This window comes from Acipenser ruthenus, chromosome 1 (assembly GCF_902713425.1).
Source record: "Acipenser ruthenus chromosome 1, fAciRut3.2 maternal haplotype, whole genome shotgun sequence".
Taxonomy (NCBI): Eukaryota; Metazoa; Chordata; class Actinopteri; order Acipenseriformes; family Acipenseridae; genus Acipenser; species Acipenser ruthenus.
In genome coordinates, this window is record NC_081189.1 from 24,597,924 (window position 1) to 24,613,304 (window position 15,381).

The 15,381-nt window shown below is 38.5% G+C and overlaps 1 protein-coding gene across 2 annotated transcripts in view; it reads right to left on the reverse strand.

Annotated features, from left to right (window-relative positions):
• LOC117409205 (casein kinase I) overlaps positions 1 to 10,912 on the reverse strand; it is a 56,854-nt gene extending 45,942 nt beyond the window's left edge. Inside the window, exon 1 of one of the 2 annotated variants that reach the window (XM_059022442.1) lies at positions 10,755 to 10,912. The gene's annotated coding sequence lies outside the window, so the exon portion shown is untranslated. The remainder of the gene's footprint in view (positions 1 to 10,754) is intronic. The other variant, XM_059022454.1, reaches the window with a different exon arrangement.
• Positions 10,913 to 15,381: the final 4,469 nt, after the last annotated feature.

Here is a 15,381-nt window from a genome sequence, read left to right on the forward strand (position 1 = left end):
ACCCTGGTACCCGTCAGGTTTTAAATTACCTGACTGTACCCAGGTCTCTTTTTACTACCCGGGTTTCGATTTATTAATTAGAGAATTTAATGAAAATGTAGAAAATATGACAATACAGTTGTAAGCGCGAGTCTCTGGCCGGCGTAATAAAGACAACGTTAAAACAAGCTTTTGAATTAAGCCTTTTCTTAACTGACAGGATATCAATGTTTTACAGAAAACAATAACACACAGCGAGCGGCAAGTGCACCTTAATAATAATAACTGTGGCGACTATTCTCAGGAACTAAATCAGAAACAAAACATAACAACACCCTGTGGGTTTATGTCAGTGATAACTCTGTGATCCATTAATAATAACCATGTGGCTTCCACTACAGAATGCTTTATCTGAAGATATTGCGCAGATATAGTTTCTTACCAAAAAAATTAGCCTTTATTTATAAATAAATAAGCAAATAAATAAAATAATGTGGAGCACATTAAGTGTGTGCTTCCTCCTTTGAATGAAATATTTCCTAGGCAGAGTTTGCACATTCCGTTTTCTCCTGCTTGGTAAATAAATTCCACCCAGTCCTTTGCTTGGGTGCCATTGTTATGTATTCACAAGACAGAATTTAGTGATGATCAGGAGGGGCACTTCATTGTTAACCAAACAGATGCACATGTCTCACGCGACTGCCGTCAAAACCCAGCTGCCTCAATTTACGGTAGCTATTGCGACAGTCCATAACGTAATAGCGGTGCTGTACGACTGCATTAGTTTAAAAACTGAACAGAACAGCCATGTTAACAACAACAACAACAACAACAACAGCGGAACATGGCCAATACATGTCGCAAAGAATCCAGCAGCGTGATGCGCATTTAACATTAATGACTTCAATAATTATTATTATTATTATTATTATTATTATGGAAAAAAGGTTACACAAGTCTACAGATCTTAAGGGACTAAATGTTTACTATATAGTATTTAAATATGTATCATGCACTTAAAACATTAATATATGTGTGTGTTGTTTTTTTTTTTTTATTAATCATTACCTGAAAAAGATCCAGGTATCTGGGTATTTTTCACAGCGGGTACCCGGTTCCACATTTTCTACCTGTGACGACCTCTAATTTAAACTTATTTGCTTCACTGCCCTTAGTAGCAGTCCTAACACCAGGAAGTTTGACGTGACGCAGCAATTGTGATTTCTTTATAAAAGGTCTATATATGAAGAAAAAAAAAGTTGATGGTTGATTGTTGAAAGAAGAAAAAAATAACACTATAACAATGTAAGTAGATAGGGTTTTTTTTAATTTTATTTTTGTATGGACTATATATGTTAGGAATTTTAGTATTTTTTGTCACATTTCCCCTCTTAACAGTGCTTTTTTTGACAGAGACAAGATGTTTATTCATCTGACATCCTCTGACTCTCACATTATCTTATGTATCTATACAAACACCCCTTATTGATTTACAATTATAAGTGCAGTCCTGTTGCATTTTGTTTTTACTATACAAGTTTACCAACCATACACTGGTAACCCCTTTTAATGAAGTGACCTATAGGTCTCATTATTTGTAAAGTGATTTGTGTGTGTGATACATCATTTCCCTTGAGTGAGGGGAACAAATTGATCTGTGCCTTGAAGTGTCTGGAAACACTATGAAAATGAATCCATACATTCTGCCTCTCAGCTCCTTAGCTCTGGAATGTACTGCCAAATGGAGTACAGGAAATTGGAGGCTTGCTCAAATTATTATTATTATTATTATTTATTTCTTAGCAGACGCCCTTATCCAGGGCGACTTACAATTGTTACATGAGATCACATTATACATTATACAGATATCACATTATTTTTACATACAATTACCCATTTATACAGTTGGGTTTTTACTGGAGCAATCTAGGTAAAGTACCTTGCTCAAGGGTACAGCAGCAGTGTCCCTCACTGGGGATTGAACCCATGACCCTCTGGTCAAGAGTCCAGAGCACTAACCACTACTCCACACTGCTGCCAACCACCAACCACTACTCCAAATGCAAGCAGAAGACGACTCATCCATTTTAACCACTGGACCACACTAAGGAGGCAGTGTGGTCCAGTGGTTAAAGTCCAGGGCTTGTAACCAGAAGGTCACTGGTTCAAATCCCACCTCTGCCACTGACCCTGAGCAAGTCACTTCACCCCCTTGTGCTCCACCATGTGGAAGAGATGTTAAATCAATGTCCTATTGTAAGTGACTCTGCATATAATGCACAGTTCACAGCCAACCTCTGTAAAGCGCTTTGTGGTAGTCCACTATGAAAGGCGCTATATAAAAAATAAGATGATATATATATATATATATATATATATATATATATATATATTATATTTTGAATGTTTACTAACCAGAACTGTCATACTATTGTAAAATCAGCATGATGATCTCATTCGGATTATCTTCGATTACCTTCGACGGTGATGTACCGATAAATCTTTTTTTTTTTTAAATCAGACACAGAGATTTGACTTGCTGTTTTGATGCCAATGAATGCATTGGCTTTCCAGTTTGATAGGATATCAGGTTGAAACAAGACAACCTCCCTCCCCCAAAAAACTAAAAAGCAGACCAACCTCTTCAGGTCATAGCTGCCAACAAACAAGTTAAATCAACAAAGTACCATAGCCTGCTGTGTAAAACCCATGGAAGCAGCCAGATTTACATGCTTTCACATTTGCTGCTGTTTGGTTTGTTGGATTTATTTTGTTTGTTGGGTTGGATTTATGTTTTACCTTTTTGCCCCACAGAACTGCCTTGGTGCCCCTGAATCTTCACGCCCAATGAAGGCAACATTGCCTTGCCCTTCATGACCTTAATTTCATGCCCTGTTTTATTAATGACTGCACAAAACATTCACTCTATTTTCAGAGCTGGACTGCCCCACCCACAACTACATTCACTTTTAAACTGACTTTCTCGCAGTGTTTTCCACATTCTTCCACAGTTGCACACGCTTACAAAGAAGCTTTTGAACAAAGATTACAATGAAGAATCAACTCCAGATATGTAATGTACAGTGAAATACCACCATTAAGGAAAGGGGTCTTAAAGAGAGCTTGTCCAAATAGAGGTATGGGCTGCTTGAAAGCAGTTACAGTATAGAGCAAGGCAGAAACGTATTTGATGCTTAAATTCAATAAGCAAGGTTTTCATGTTTGAGATAAAACCCTCTGATGTGTTTCACAGAATCTCATTAAATCATAAAATAACATAAAAGTCCCAACGTTATACAGTAAGTAACTGAAATACTGAACAAGCTTCACAACATAAAATAAGAGCTATCAGTATCCTGAAAAAGCAAATCACCATGGTCTGCATCTACTGATAATGGAATCACAAATGGATATGTGTAAACGTATGTGTGAAGTCTGTCTATATTACTGAATGGTAAGGCCTAGATAAATTAAAATGTATGCACATGTTTTACTTGCGTTTGTGACGGTATGATGGAAAAGTTAAATGACCATGACATATATCATGGTCATCAACAGTATGTACAGAATAGTATACAGTATACTATAGTATAATGTTACTGCCAAGTTTCATGACAATTGGATAAGCTGTTCTCAAGATAAGTGGAAAAGTGTGAAGTACAGATTGGGATGACCACCTTCACTACTGCATATCCCCTTTGCAGTGGATTTCACCCCAGGCAGGGGACATTAAAACCACACTCCTGATCTAATTAATCTGAATACCATACTGTAGCTCAGTTGCATAAAAAAATATGTAAAAAGGGCCAGACTATCCGTTTAGTAAACATACTGTACAGAGCAGGAAGTTGTGCAATTATCTGACCTGTGTTAGAGATGAAAGACATTATAAATATGTGGTTTCAGTAAAAAAAAAAAAAAAAAAAAAGCATTCCAGTGAGCTGTGAATCCTCCGCTTTAAATGGTCAAAGTCTTGAATCGGGCACTAAGCAGTGGTTACTGCTTGTATCTTCTGCCAACATTACTGGAAGGGAGTGTTCCTTTTTTTTTTTTACTTTGTGCAACAATGGCAACCCTCACAAATCAAGCTACCGATCTGATGTAACTATTCACTTCAGCTCTAGAAACATTCCTGTTCAGCTCTAGAAACAGTCCTGTTAGTGTTGATGTCGTTTTATATTTCTGCTTTACCAGGTTAAACAATAAACAAGGATATTAAATATATCTGTTTAAAGCATTTGCATCACACATTCTTCTCTTTCAAGCTTCCTAATAAGGTTTGCAAATGCAAAGCTTCATTTCATACCACAAACGCATTACTACTACATTTAATACAGTTAAAATAGTTGTAATTGAAATAAAAGTGGACACACATACAGTACAGTGGGCCTTATAAAAGAATGAGAATGGAATTTGCCAGGAAGTATGGGGAAGATGGAGAACATAACCCTGCACTATAAAAAAAGGGTTGCAACATAATGACGTAACATTGTTTTCTATCTCATCCATTATTATTAGAATTCAGGAAGCTATAGAAATCTTTAAGAATTTTCCTCTATATTACGGAAATTGCACGCTCAGGCTTATCACTGAAAAAATCAATGGGCAGTCTCTTTACCACCGCCAAAACCACAGAATGACACCTCATGCACGTCACCCGTGACATTTCTCCTTGACATGCTTATGCACTCCTCAACAATACCACAAGTGTGAGCAGTGACACATTCCAATAGGATTAAGGTGTCATGCCAGGCATCATTTACGGTGGGCTAAACAACCCACATTTGTGCTGTCACTACAGAAGCAGGCTCCAGTACTGTAATGCACATTTTTTTCACAGAAACAGAGATGATTGAAGACACATACTGGATTTTTTCTGAACCTCAAATCAAACTTTTGGGAAGTAATCAGCTCTTGGTTTGTTTGCTTTCTTAATATTTATGAAAGTAATTTTTTCCTGAATAAACATCAAACCTAAGGGAGATTGCTTGAGGGGTGTCAGCACTGCCTTCATGGTGTCTAAGCCTACCAAGTGCCTAGGGAGACCTGTAGCCTTGGCAGAATATTGCATGAATTCAACTATTAGTGTGATAGTGGTGTGCTTACATCATGTACAGTAAATGACTTGCTCTGGAGAAGGGGATCAAATCAAAACCAAAATCAGGCCTCCAGCAGCAAGGGGTCAGTGCACCTGCCTATTCGTTTTCATATTAAAACAGGAATGACTGTTTAAAACACGCCATTGCACAATTTAAAACGAAGGCAGTATAAAAATATACAAAAAACATAATGAAACTTAGATAATGATGTTAGTTACAGCATACATGTTGTAGGCCTATATACCCCTGCATAAGGACGATAATGAAGGCCTACAAGAAGCAGTTTTAAATGGGAAAGACATTCCCCAAACAATGGACTTACTTAAGAAGCACTCCAGACCAGCTTCTTCCTTATACAGGAAAAACGTGACACAAATATAAATTATAAACACACACACACTCAACACTGCAGAAACCTGATCCACACCCATTAATTACTCAAGCCCTGAACAACATTTATACAGTACTTACTGCAGCGCTTGCAACCATTTCTGCCCCAAGGGCCAATGCTACAATGATACAAACCCTGGAAGCTGACATTTAATAGAATAAGGGAGTAAGTAAATATAGTATTTGCTCATTACTTGCTTAGGCTTGTTTTGTGACATTGGGTCAGATTTACTAAGCTTTTGTTCTGGACTGTGTCAAGTTTGCTCCACAAATAAAACAGAAAATACTTCCAACATTTACAAAGGAAAGCAAACCTCACTAAGGCTATCCTGATACAGTATGCACCAATTCAAAATACATAAAAACCACTATAGAAAGGGTAGTGGTAAACAGCATAGCATCCCTGGGGGCTTAATATCGATATAGATTTAATTGTTTGTAAAACAAATGAGGTAAAAAAAAAAAAATATATATATATATATATATATATATATATATATACACACCACCCACTCGATATATCGCGGGTGTTGGGGTCCAATACAAACCTGCTATATATCGAGGGCTGCGATATAGCGAGAGACCCATAGAAAAACAAATAGGCTAATAACAAATACTGTACAACCACTCCTTCGTTTTATCGGGTGCATCAGGGTCCAATATACAGTGGTTTGCAGAAGTATTCACCCCCCTGCAAAGTTTTCACATTTTGCTGGCACCTAAGCGTACTCCATGACGCTTTTTCAAATTAGACTTTACATGTAGAATCTGCACAAACTACTCCACATTGATACAGTTAAAAAATGCATATAGAATATAAATAAGTAAGATTTACAGAGAAAAACATTGCATAAGTATTCAACCCCTTGCTACTACAGCCCTAAATCAGCTCAGGTTCAAATGATTTGTTTGAAAATGGTTTCAGCCTGTATGTACTCAAAGTGGTTTAACTTGTAGATAATTTCCCTCAGGTATATAAAGACTTTCAAGCTGCAACTCACATAGTGATCCAACAAAGACCAAGGGGCTTTCGAAACAAGTCAGGGATAAAGTGGTAGAGAGGCAGAGAGCAGGAGAAGGGTACAAGAAAATTTCAAAGACGCTGATTATCCCTCTCAGCACAGTGAAGTCAATCATTAAGAAGTGGAAGATGCATCATACCACCCAGACACTACCCAGATCACGTTGCCCTCCCAAACTCAGACACGCAGGAAACTGGTACAGGATTTCACTCTGAAGCCAACAATGACCTTGAGAGGTCTGCAAAGTTCTGTGTCTGAGATGGGAGTCAGTGTTCACACATCAACAATAAGCCGGTCCCTACACAAAGCTAGCCTGTATGGACGGGTGGCAAGAAAGAAGCTATTACTCAAAAAGACTCATCTTAAAGCACGTATGCGAAAAAGCATGTAGATGATACTACAGACATGTGGAAAATTGTTTTTCGGTCTAAATTCCAAGCGTTACGTCTGGCGCAAGCCCAACACTGCACATCACCCAGTCAACACCATCCCAACTGTCAAGCATGGTGGTGACAGCATCATGTTATGGGGATGCTTCTCTTTAGCAGGGACTGGGAAGCTTGTCAGGATAGAGGGGAGAATGGATGGTGCAAAGTACAGGCGAATGCTTGAGGAAAACCTGTTTGAGTCAGCCAAGACTCTGAAACTGGAGAGGAAATTCACATTTCAGCAGGACAATGACCCGAAGCACAAAGCCAAGGCCACACTGGAGTGGTTAAACAAGAAGAGAATTAGTGTTCTTGAGTGGCCCAGTCAGTCCTGACTTGAATCTAATACAAAATTTGTGGCGAGAGTTGAAGATGGCAGTCCATTGACGATCCCCAACAAACTTATCAGAACTGGAGCAATTTCCCCGTGAAAAATTGGCAAAAAATTCACCATCCTACTGTGCAAAGCTAGTAGAGACCTATCCAAAAAGACTCATAGCAGTAATTGCTGCAAAAGGTGCTTCTACCAAGTACTGACTTAAGGGGCCGAATACTTATGCAACCAGTAAATTTCATTTTGTACATTTTCTTTGCAAGTTTTGCTGACATTTAACCTCCTCCTCATATAACAGTGTTCGGTTTAACCACTATAGCTTTGAATAAAAAAAAATGTGTTTGAAAAACTGTGCATACATTATTTGTAATTCAACAAAATGTGAAAACTTTGCACGGGGGTGAATACTTCTGGAAACCACTGTAAATCCTCTACGCAACACGCTTTTTCTCATTTTTCATATAAAAAGCAGCATACTGTTTTGCTGTCTGCTCTGGCAAAAATAGTACAAGTGAGTTAATTTTGTCTTATAATCAAACTTGACCGTGATAATTACAGAATACAGTGGTGTGCTGAGTATAAAGTCAATAACTATAAGTGTTAGATCTATATTGTTTCAAATTGGGGTGGGGGGGGGGGGTTCTACTGTATACACAAAACATAATACCAGCACACTAATTAGTATTCCAGTGCCCCAGAAGAAAGCAAAGAGACCAGTGTACTGTACAGGTCAAACCATGTTGTGTTTGTTTACACCATAGTCTATGGAAGGTTAAATGAAGAAAGCAAAGATGAACATCTTCAGCGGACATACTGCACAGCAAGCTAATAAAAACTGACCACTGGAAAGGAAAGTTAAGCAAGCTGGTGTGTGGGCAGGAGTATAGCTGTGTCAAGAGTGTGTGGTTTCTTGCTAACAAAGGCAATCAACACTAAGCAACAGAGATCAAATGCAGTCATTCAAAAACAAACAACAACTCATCACCATTTAGAGTTAGTATCTTGAATTTAGGAGGATGACCAGTTCGCCGTAGGACCTTCAGCGTTGCAGGCCAAACATACAAAGGAGGAACAAGACTACTCATAAAATGATAGGAGGTACTGTAGCACTGTGATGCAGACTGTATAACGATACATTAGAAATTCACAGAACTGTCATCCACTGATAAGGAATTTCAATTGCAAAGCACAACTACACCACAGATTACCACAGAATATTATCTTTAAAACAAACAAAAAAAAAAAACAAGGTGAGAAAAAACAAACAAAATATCTATACATTCAATATTTAGGATGTTTACAATAACAATAAAGTAACTATTTACTGGGTCTAACGGCAATACAACCCTGATTATCAGGCATTACCATGGCAACTGACATCACCTGCAGCTTGGACTCAACTTCACAATCCGCTCAGCTTCTATAATGCCCTTTAAATAGGATTCTATTAATTTATTATGATGGGCCATTGTACACCACTGTACTATATGAAAAAATAATGTCAGAATTTGAAGGAAAAAGAAAATGCTTTAGACAGGACCGCCTTTGTAATACTGCTGCTCTGAGTGAGTTAGAGCCGAAACATAACAATGCTTATGATGAAGTTACTCCTTTGTTTTGCTCCCTTGTGTACTGTATGCTGCGCTATTTCCATGCCACTTACTGTATTGGGTGTCTCCTCCACCCAATTGTTTTTAAACTCGGAGAACAATATAGGCTGTCTCTGGCCGGCAGTGGGAAACCTCTACCAAATCTGTAGGAGAAATCAAGGACCACCCCTGAGGAGCAACACATACACACTAATCCACTGGAAAGGCCTGTCTGAACTCCATAGGAGCTTTGTTTATGTAACCTTTTGATGTATTGACAAATAGCCTACGAACGTTTACCCACATTACCTATGAAAAGCACAGTTCCTTCAGCAGTTTTCTATAGAAAGCCTGGATTTTGTTTTTCCCTGACAATTTATTGACAAAAGGGTGCAATTTCTGTTAAACTAATCCTTCTCAAAGCTCACTTATTACTACAGTAGAATTACTGTATGGGCAGCAAAACACTAAAAACCCTAAAAGGAAAACAAGATGGTAGAATATTCAAAGTACAAGTTTGCCAATTAAATACCACTTTACAAAAGATTTTATCATTTAAAAAATGTTTTGAGCAACCAATTAGCCACTGAATTGTGTTATTAACGAGGGTGATAATGTAAGGCATTTTGTGTCATCATAGTTCTGTTGTGCTACTAGTTGGAAGGTCTTTCTTAGGTTAAGGATTTTGTGCTTTACTGACTTTTAAAGCACTAAAGCCATGGTCTTTGAAAACGAAATGCAATTTTCAACAACGTATCTTATTTGTTATTTAATATTCTTTTTTTTTTTTAATCCAGGGCATGGCCGACTGAGATCACTTCACCAATGAGGCTCTTAAAAGAAAACAGCAAACATATACATTACATAGACTAGACGTACTTAAACTAAAGCAAACCCAGTTAAAGAATAAGGAATAAACAAATTGCAAACTGTGTTCTAAGCACATGACAATGTTAGTGTTGCACAGGTGATTTCCAGTCTAACGGGTTTATAATGACTTCTTTAGGAAGTGAAGTATAAAAAAACCCAGCTTGCTTCAGCTGACGTTAAAGGAAACCACAGCCCGAATACAGCAAGCTGAAACGGTGCCCAAAGCACCACTGTGCTCTATCTGCCCTGTTCTGAGTAAGGTTTTCTGCCCTAGTCTATCATCCTTTTATATTTCCTTAGGTAGATAATTAAATAATGATAACGGTAATACGATACACGATGCAAGTAAATACCATGAACATACATAACTTGTTTGTTACAGCTGGTTCCGGTGCTAGCCTAGCTACAGTAGGCACAGTCGCTACAGTGTAACCGAAAGTAAGAGAAAGATTCTTCTTTCTGGGGTGGGATATTCTTACGAGCAACATCCCATCCCTCAACCGTCCTATCAAAGACGTCACTGCTGCACCAATGACAATGTAACGATAACTCGTTTCGCAGCTTTATTATTAAACATTCAGCTGGGATAACACCCTTGATTCGCAAGTCACATATAATACAGCAGTCTACCATCTGTCCACGTCTCTTTGCACGGATACAACACAGCCCCCAGGTTATGTCATAATGTCTTAGATTAGACTGATCGTCTCTAATGATATAGCACAAATCCGGGATACCTGTCAAACACTTGAATAAGGTAATGATCACATCAGGTAATTAACATCTACATATTCTACATACTGTAACTTACTGTGAATGTGATACTGTGATCACACCTCTGAAAACTCACCATTAGCACATACAATACACATACAGTACAGAATGCTGCATATTTAGTACATTACAGCACGTACATATCCGGTTAATCGCCTTGCATTGGATAACATCTGCGCAAGGGAACCACTTTCCCACACTCGATTAGACTGAACAAAAAAAGCAAACACGCTTTCACAAGTAGAAATATGCGGTGTCTTTAGTCTTACCGTTTACGTCCTGGGATTTTTCTTCAAATGCTTTGCAATTCGCGTTTGAAGATGTTGAACCATGCGACCTTGTTACTGTTCTACTCCGTTTTTGTGAGATTAAATGAATAAAACATTTAAAAATGCTTCTTCCAGAGACCTCCTCTCCCTTGTGGCTCTGATCTCCAGGAAGTGATATGATGTCAGCAACTACAAAACATCTCGCCACCTCGTCCTGCCTCCACATCCAGGAAGTCATGGACGGATACAGTGTATAGATTTGCTTCAAGGGGGGACTCATTTGACAATAAAAAAACAGACATAAAGCATTAGTAGGTTTGGGAAGAATGCTAGTCTATTGGGAGAGGTCAAAGAGAAGACCAAAGGGAAAATATTGCCAATAACAATCACAAATATATATCTTCATAATTAAAGATGTCGTTTTTTAAAAAAAAAAATCTCATAATTATGAAAAGGTTACATTTACTCACATGTTTATAGAGAGCAAAATGTTGCCTCTAACGTTAATAAATGACAGTAAGATATAATAGGATAATTGCTGCTCACTGCTGCTGTAAACTTAATACTAGTGTTCCGGTTGTTCACAATGGTAGGGTGTGGCATTACAACATTTTGTTAAATCTACAGCTATGGCCAAAAGTTTGGCATCACCTAGAATTTTAGGAATAACTATCTGAACATAATCTTTTGTTTAACATCATGGAATCAAAGAATGATAAGTCTAGAAGCCATAATAGTATTTCATGTTAGATTTCAATTTATTTATTTATTTTTCGTTCTTGGAAAACTACAACGCGGTATGTAATTCAATATGTTAACGTAACATTATTCAGCAGGTTTCATTCGACTTTATAAAGCAACGTTTGTTAATTCTATAGAATAGTGTGATGCAAAACTTTTGGTCATAGCTGTATGACTTGCACTATTCGCCCTGTGGGAACGTTGTTGTTCCTTCTTTTTGCCCTGAAACTTCAGCAAGGAATGTTAAACCCATTAAATACCAAATACATTTTTCTTTTGAAAAAAAAACAGAACACGTATTTATGTAATTTACTATATACTAAACCCATATTTCTTCACAGAAAAAAATATTTCGTTTAGTAAAGGTGCAAACAGTTCTATGTATGAAGGCATCAAAATTTGATGGCTACTTGTGAATTGTCAAAATGTCATACCTTGGCAATTATTTGTTGAATGTACCGAAATGTGATGGGTGCAGAACAACTGTCAAATGTTCATACTTGTCAGTTCTGTGTATGCATGTGCCAAAAGTGTATGGCTGCCATTTTGACAATCAAATGTCATACCTAGGCAATTCTCTTTATTGAACATACCATAATTTGATGGGTACTGGCAGGTGCTAGTTCCACCTGCCAATACCAGCTTTTCATATCCAGCGAGCTGAACCATGACAAGCCAGCTACCATGTCCAGGGACTCGTCAATGCAGGGCAAGGGGTTGGAGTCTTTGCAGGTGACTTTGTTCAGCTGTCGTTCCTTAGGACCATGACAACAGGCGCAGCCCATGGACTGTCAGATGGCTCAGTCAGGTTTGCCACCCGCATTTCCCCCAGAACCCTCTCCGCTTCGTCCCCTGTCTCGATGTTGCACCTTTTGCACCAGGTGGGTCTGGCCCACTCCCTCCGGCCGGGTCGTGATGCAATGCTGGAACTCTAGCATCAGCTCCCGCAGATGGCTCTGCTGTTCTTGCAAAGCCCCTCACAGCTGCAGCACCAAACTGCATTTACTGCCGCTGGAGTGATGTCGTGGCTGGTAAGCTGGCAAGTTGTTAGCACAGGTCGGCCTGACCGTGGGCCAAGGATGGCTGGCGGTAGAGCTCACAAGCCTCTGTGGGGTCGCCCCGGGGAGTTGCTGGTTGTTCTGTTGGTAGCTGGCAGTAGCACGCTGGGAGGCTGGGTTGAGCCCCCCAGGGGGGTTGACTGGTTGTCCTGGGAAAGTCAGAGCCAGACCCGGGCCCCCATGGAACTGGAAGACCCCTTTCTTGACCCAATATGCAGGGATCCTGGATGGCTGCAACCCGACTTCATGGCTCATGATCATCCCCACGACCTGGATCTCTATGGCCCGCTTCCCCCTCATTGGCGACAGGCCTTCATTGGCGACAGGCCCTCAGTCACTGTAGTAGGTTCCAGTCTGTGCTGTTGGCTCCCGATGGTCTGTATCTTATCATTACCTGTTGTGCACTTTCAGTCGTTATATATAGGTCTCCATATATAAGTGTCCAGTTTTGGAATAAGCCAAGTACCAAAACATTTTCATCACACTGAAATAGATGCTGATCCCTTTATTCTAACTTGTCTGGTTCTGACAAATCTGCACAATGACTAATGGCTGCAAATATAATAACATTTACTGAAACCTTGAAACTGACATACATATCCAGGAATCAAAATGATACAATCATGTTATCAGTAGTACTGTAAGGGGGTTAAAACAAACACAAAAAGGCTTTCATTAAATGATAATAGGACTTGCTTTAATTATTGTGTATGACATGGTTTTAATCTAGGTAACACCATCTTACTGTTGGTTCATTAGGTGACATTTTGAACACTGCAATATTTTGTATTTTCTTAGCATTCCTAAATGTTGTCATACCACTGTCAAACCAGAAGCCCAAGCTAAGACAATTACGTGTTTTATTTTTTGGCAATGTACCCAATGAATGCAAGTGATGGAGAGCCAGGGAAGAGGGACAGCATGTTACAACATAAAGCAATATAGAAACGCAACGTAAATACATGAAACATATCAGCAGCAAATAGCAGTTACTACAATTTGCAGAAAGGTTAAATGATTATATAAAAGAGTGAGGTATACATGAAATGGTTGCCCTTAAATCTATTTCAGTTTGAGATCGATCACTCCCATAAGAGATGGATTCCACATTTGAGGAATATGGTGATATTTCAGTTGTTTTTAAAATACATCTATCCAACTGTTGATCCAATGTGTTCCATCCTTTCTCCCTTTTGTCCCACAGGGATACAAGACTTATGTTGCTTGTTCATTATAATTGACTCAAAGTGAGTAGCCTTCCCCAGACCAATGTGTTTGATCTTGAGTGCTTCTTTCTATGCCCACTACTCTGATCCCTGCAATCTATAACTCTGGCACCTTCCGGGCCGTGGAAGAATACCCTATTAGTTATACTTTGCCCATATGACACTCATTGGCAACAAATAAGTTAAGAGATTGGTATTCTTTTGTTTCCACTTGTTTTTACTGAATAAATCTTCATAATTGTACATTTTTATAAACCCCTAATATATAATACTGTGACTGTTAAAAAGAAAAGTAGTTATTTTCAATCAGACATGATTCAACAATATATTCAGTACCATTTTTGGCCATTCTGTAATTGAAGATAGGGATTACATTTTACAAATAGCTTACATTTAAAAAAACCTCTTAAGTCTTGAAGCAGCTAACTTCATAATGCTTTCAACCTTTGTAAACCAGAGATTTCCAATTATATTATGAAAAAAAAATGAAACAATCTATCAGTATATTCAGAAGGGATTGGTAAAACTCAATCAATACAAGGATACACATTCACAGTTAACACTGAAGGATTCAGCATGCCAATTATACATAGAAACTACCAACATGAGGAGGCAGTGTGGTCCAGTGGTTAAAGTCAAGGGCTTGTAATTGTGTGACCCTGAGCAAGTCACTTAACCTCCTTGTGCTCCGTCCTGTGGATGAGATGTTAAATCAGTGTCCTATTGTAAGTGACTCTGCATATAATGCACAGTTCTTTGTGATGCTGGTCCACTATGAAAGACACTATATAAAAATAAAGATATAATTATTATTATATTAACTGTGGTGAATTCCAGGTTTGGTTATTGTCTGTATTAATGTGCCAGGATAACATCACACCTTATACAGCTGTCACATTTTGTATTACAGAAATAAAACTAATTGAACTTCTGATTGGATGTAGATTGGTACCAAATTGGTATTTGTCATTTAACCTACAGTACAATCAAAGACCAAACAAAAGGGGACTGAAGCAGATGAAATAGATAAGTAAGGCTATACAAGCAGAATTACCTCAACAGTTATAGGGATTGTGTGTGAGAACACTTACTGGCTTGCCTGGGAGCACATGACTGCCTTAGTGACATGAACCCTTGCAGACTTGTAGGCCTGTGGCCTATTTCATCTATCATTTCGGCCAAACAGAGTCTGAATTTAAACTGGTTTGATCTCGGCCTGTTGCCTATGGAAGCAAACAGGACTCATTTCAGACACTGTTTGGTATAGCTGCTGAGTTTCAGTGTTTTTGTAAAGTATACTTCAGAGGTTTCATATATATACGTATACAGTATTTGATTGGTCAAACGTATGGACAAACAGGCCCACCAATAGACCCCAGAATCTAATAATCATGTACCAGGGTTTCATCATAACTGGATAAGTGGTTTTCCAGATATAGGGAACAATGTAAAGAGTAGAGATGTAGGTATGACCACCTCCACTGTATCCTAGCCACTGGGAATTCTACCCACTGCAAGGCATAAAAATAATAACATTGCTTTAGTAACTTCTATTATCCTGATTCCATTTTGGACTCAAGTTTCCTCCATACATACAGACGT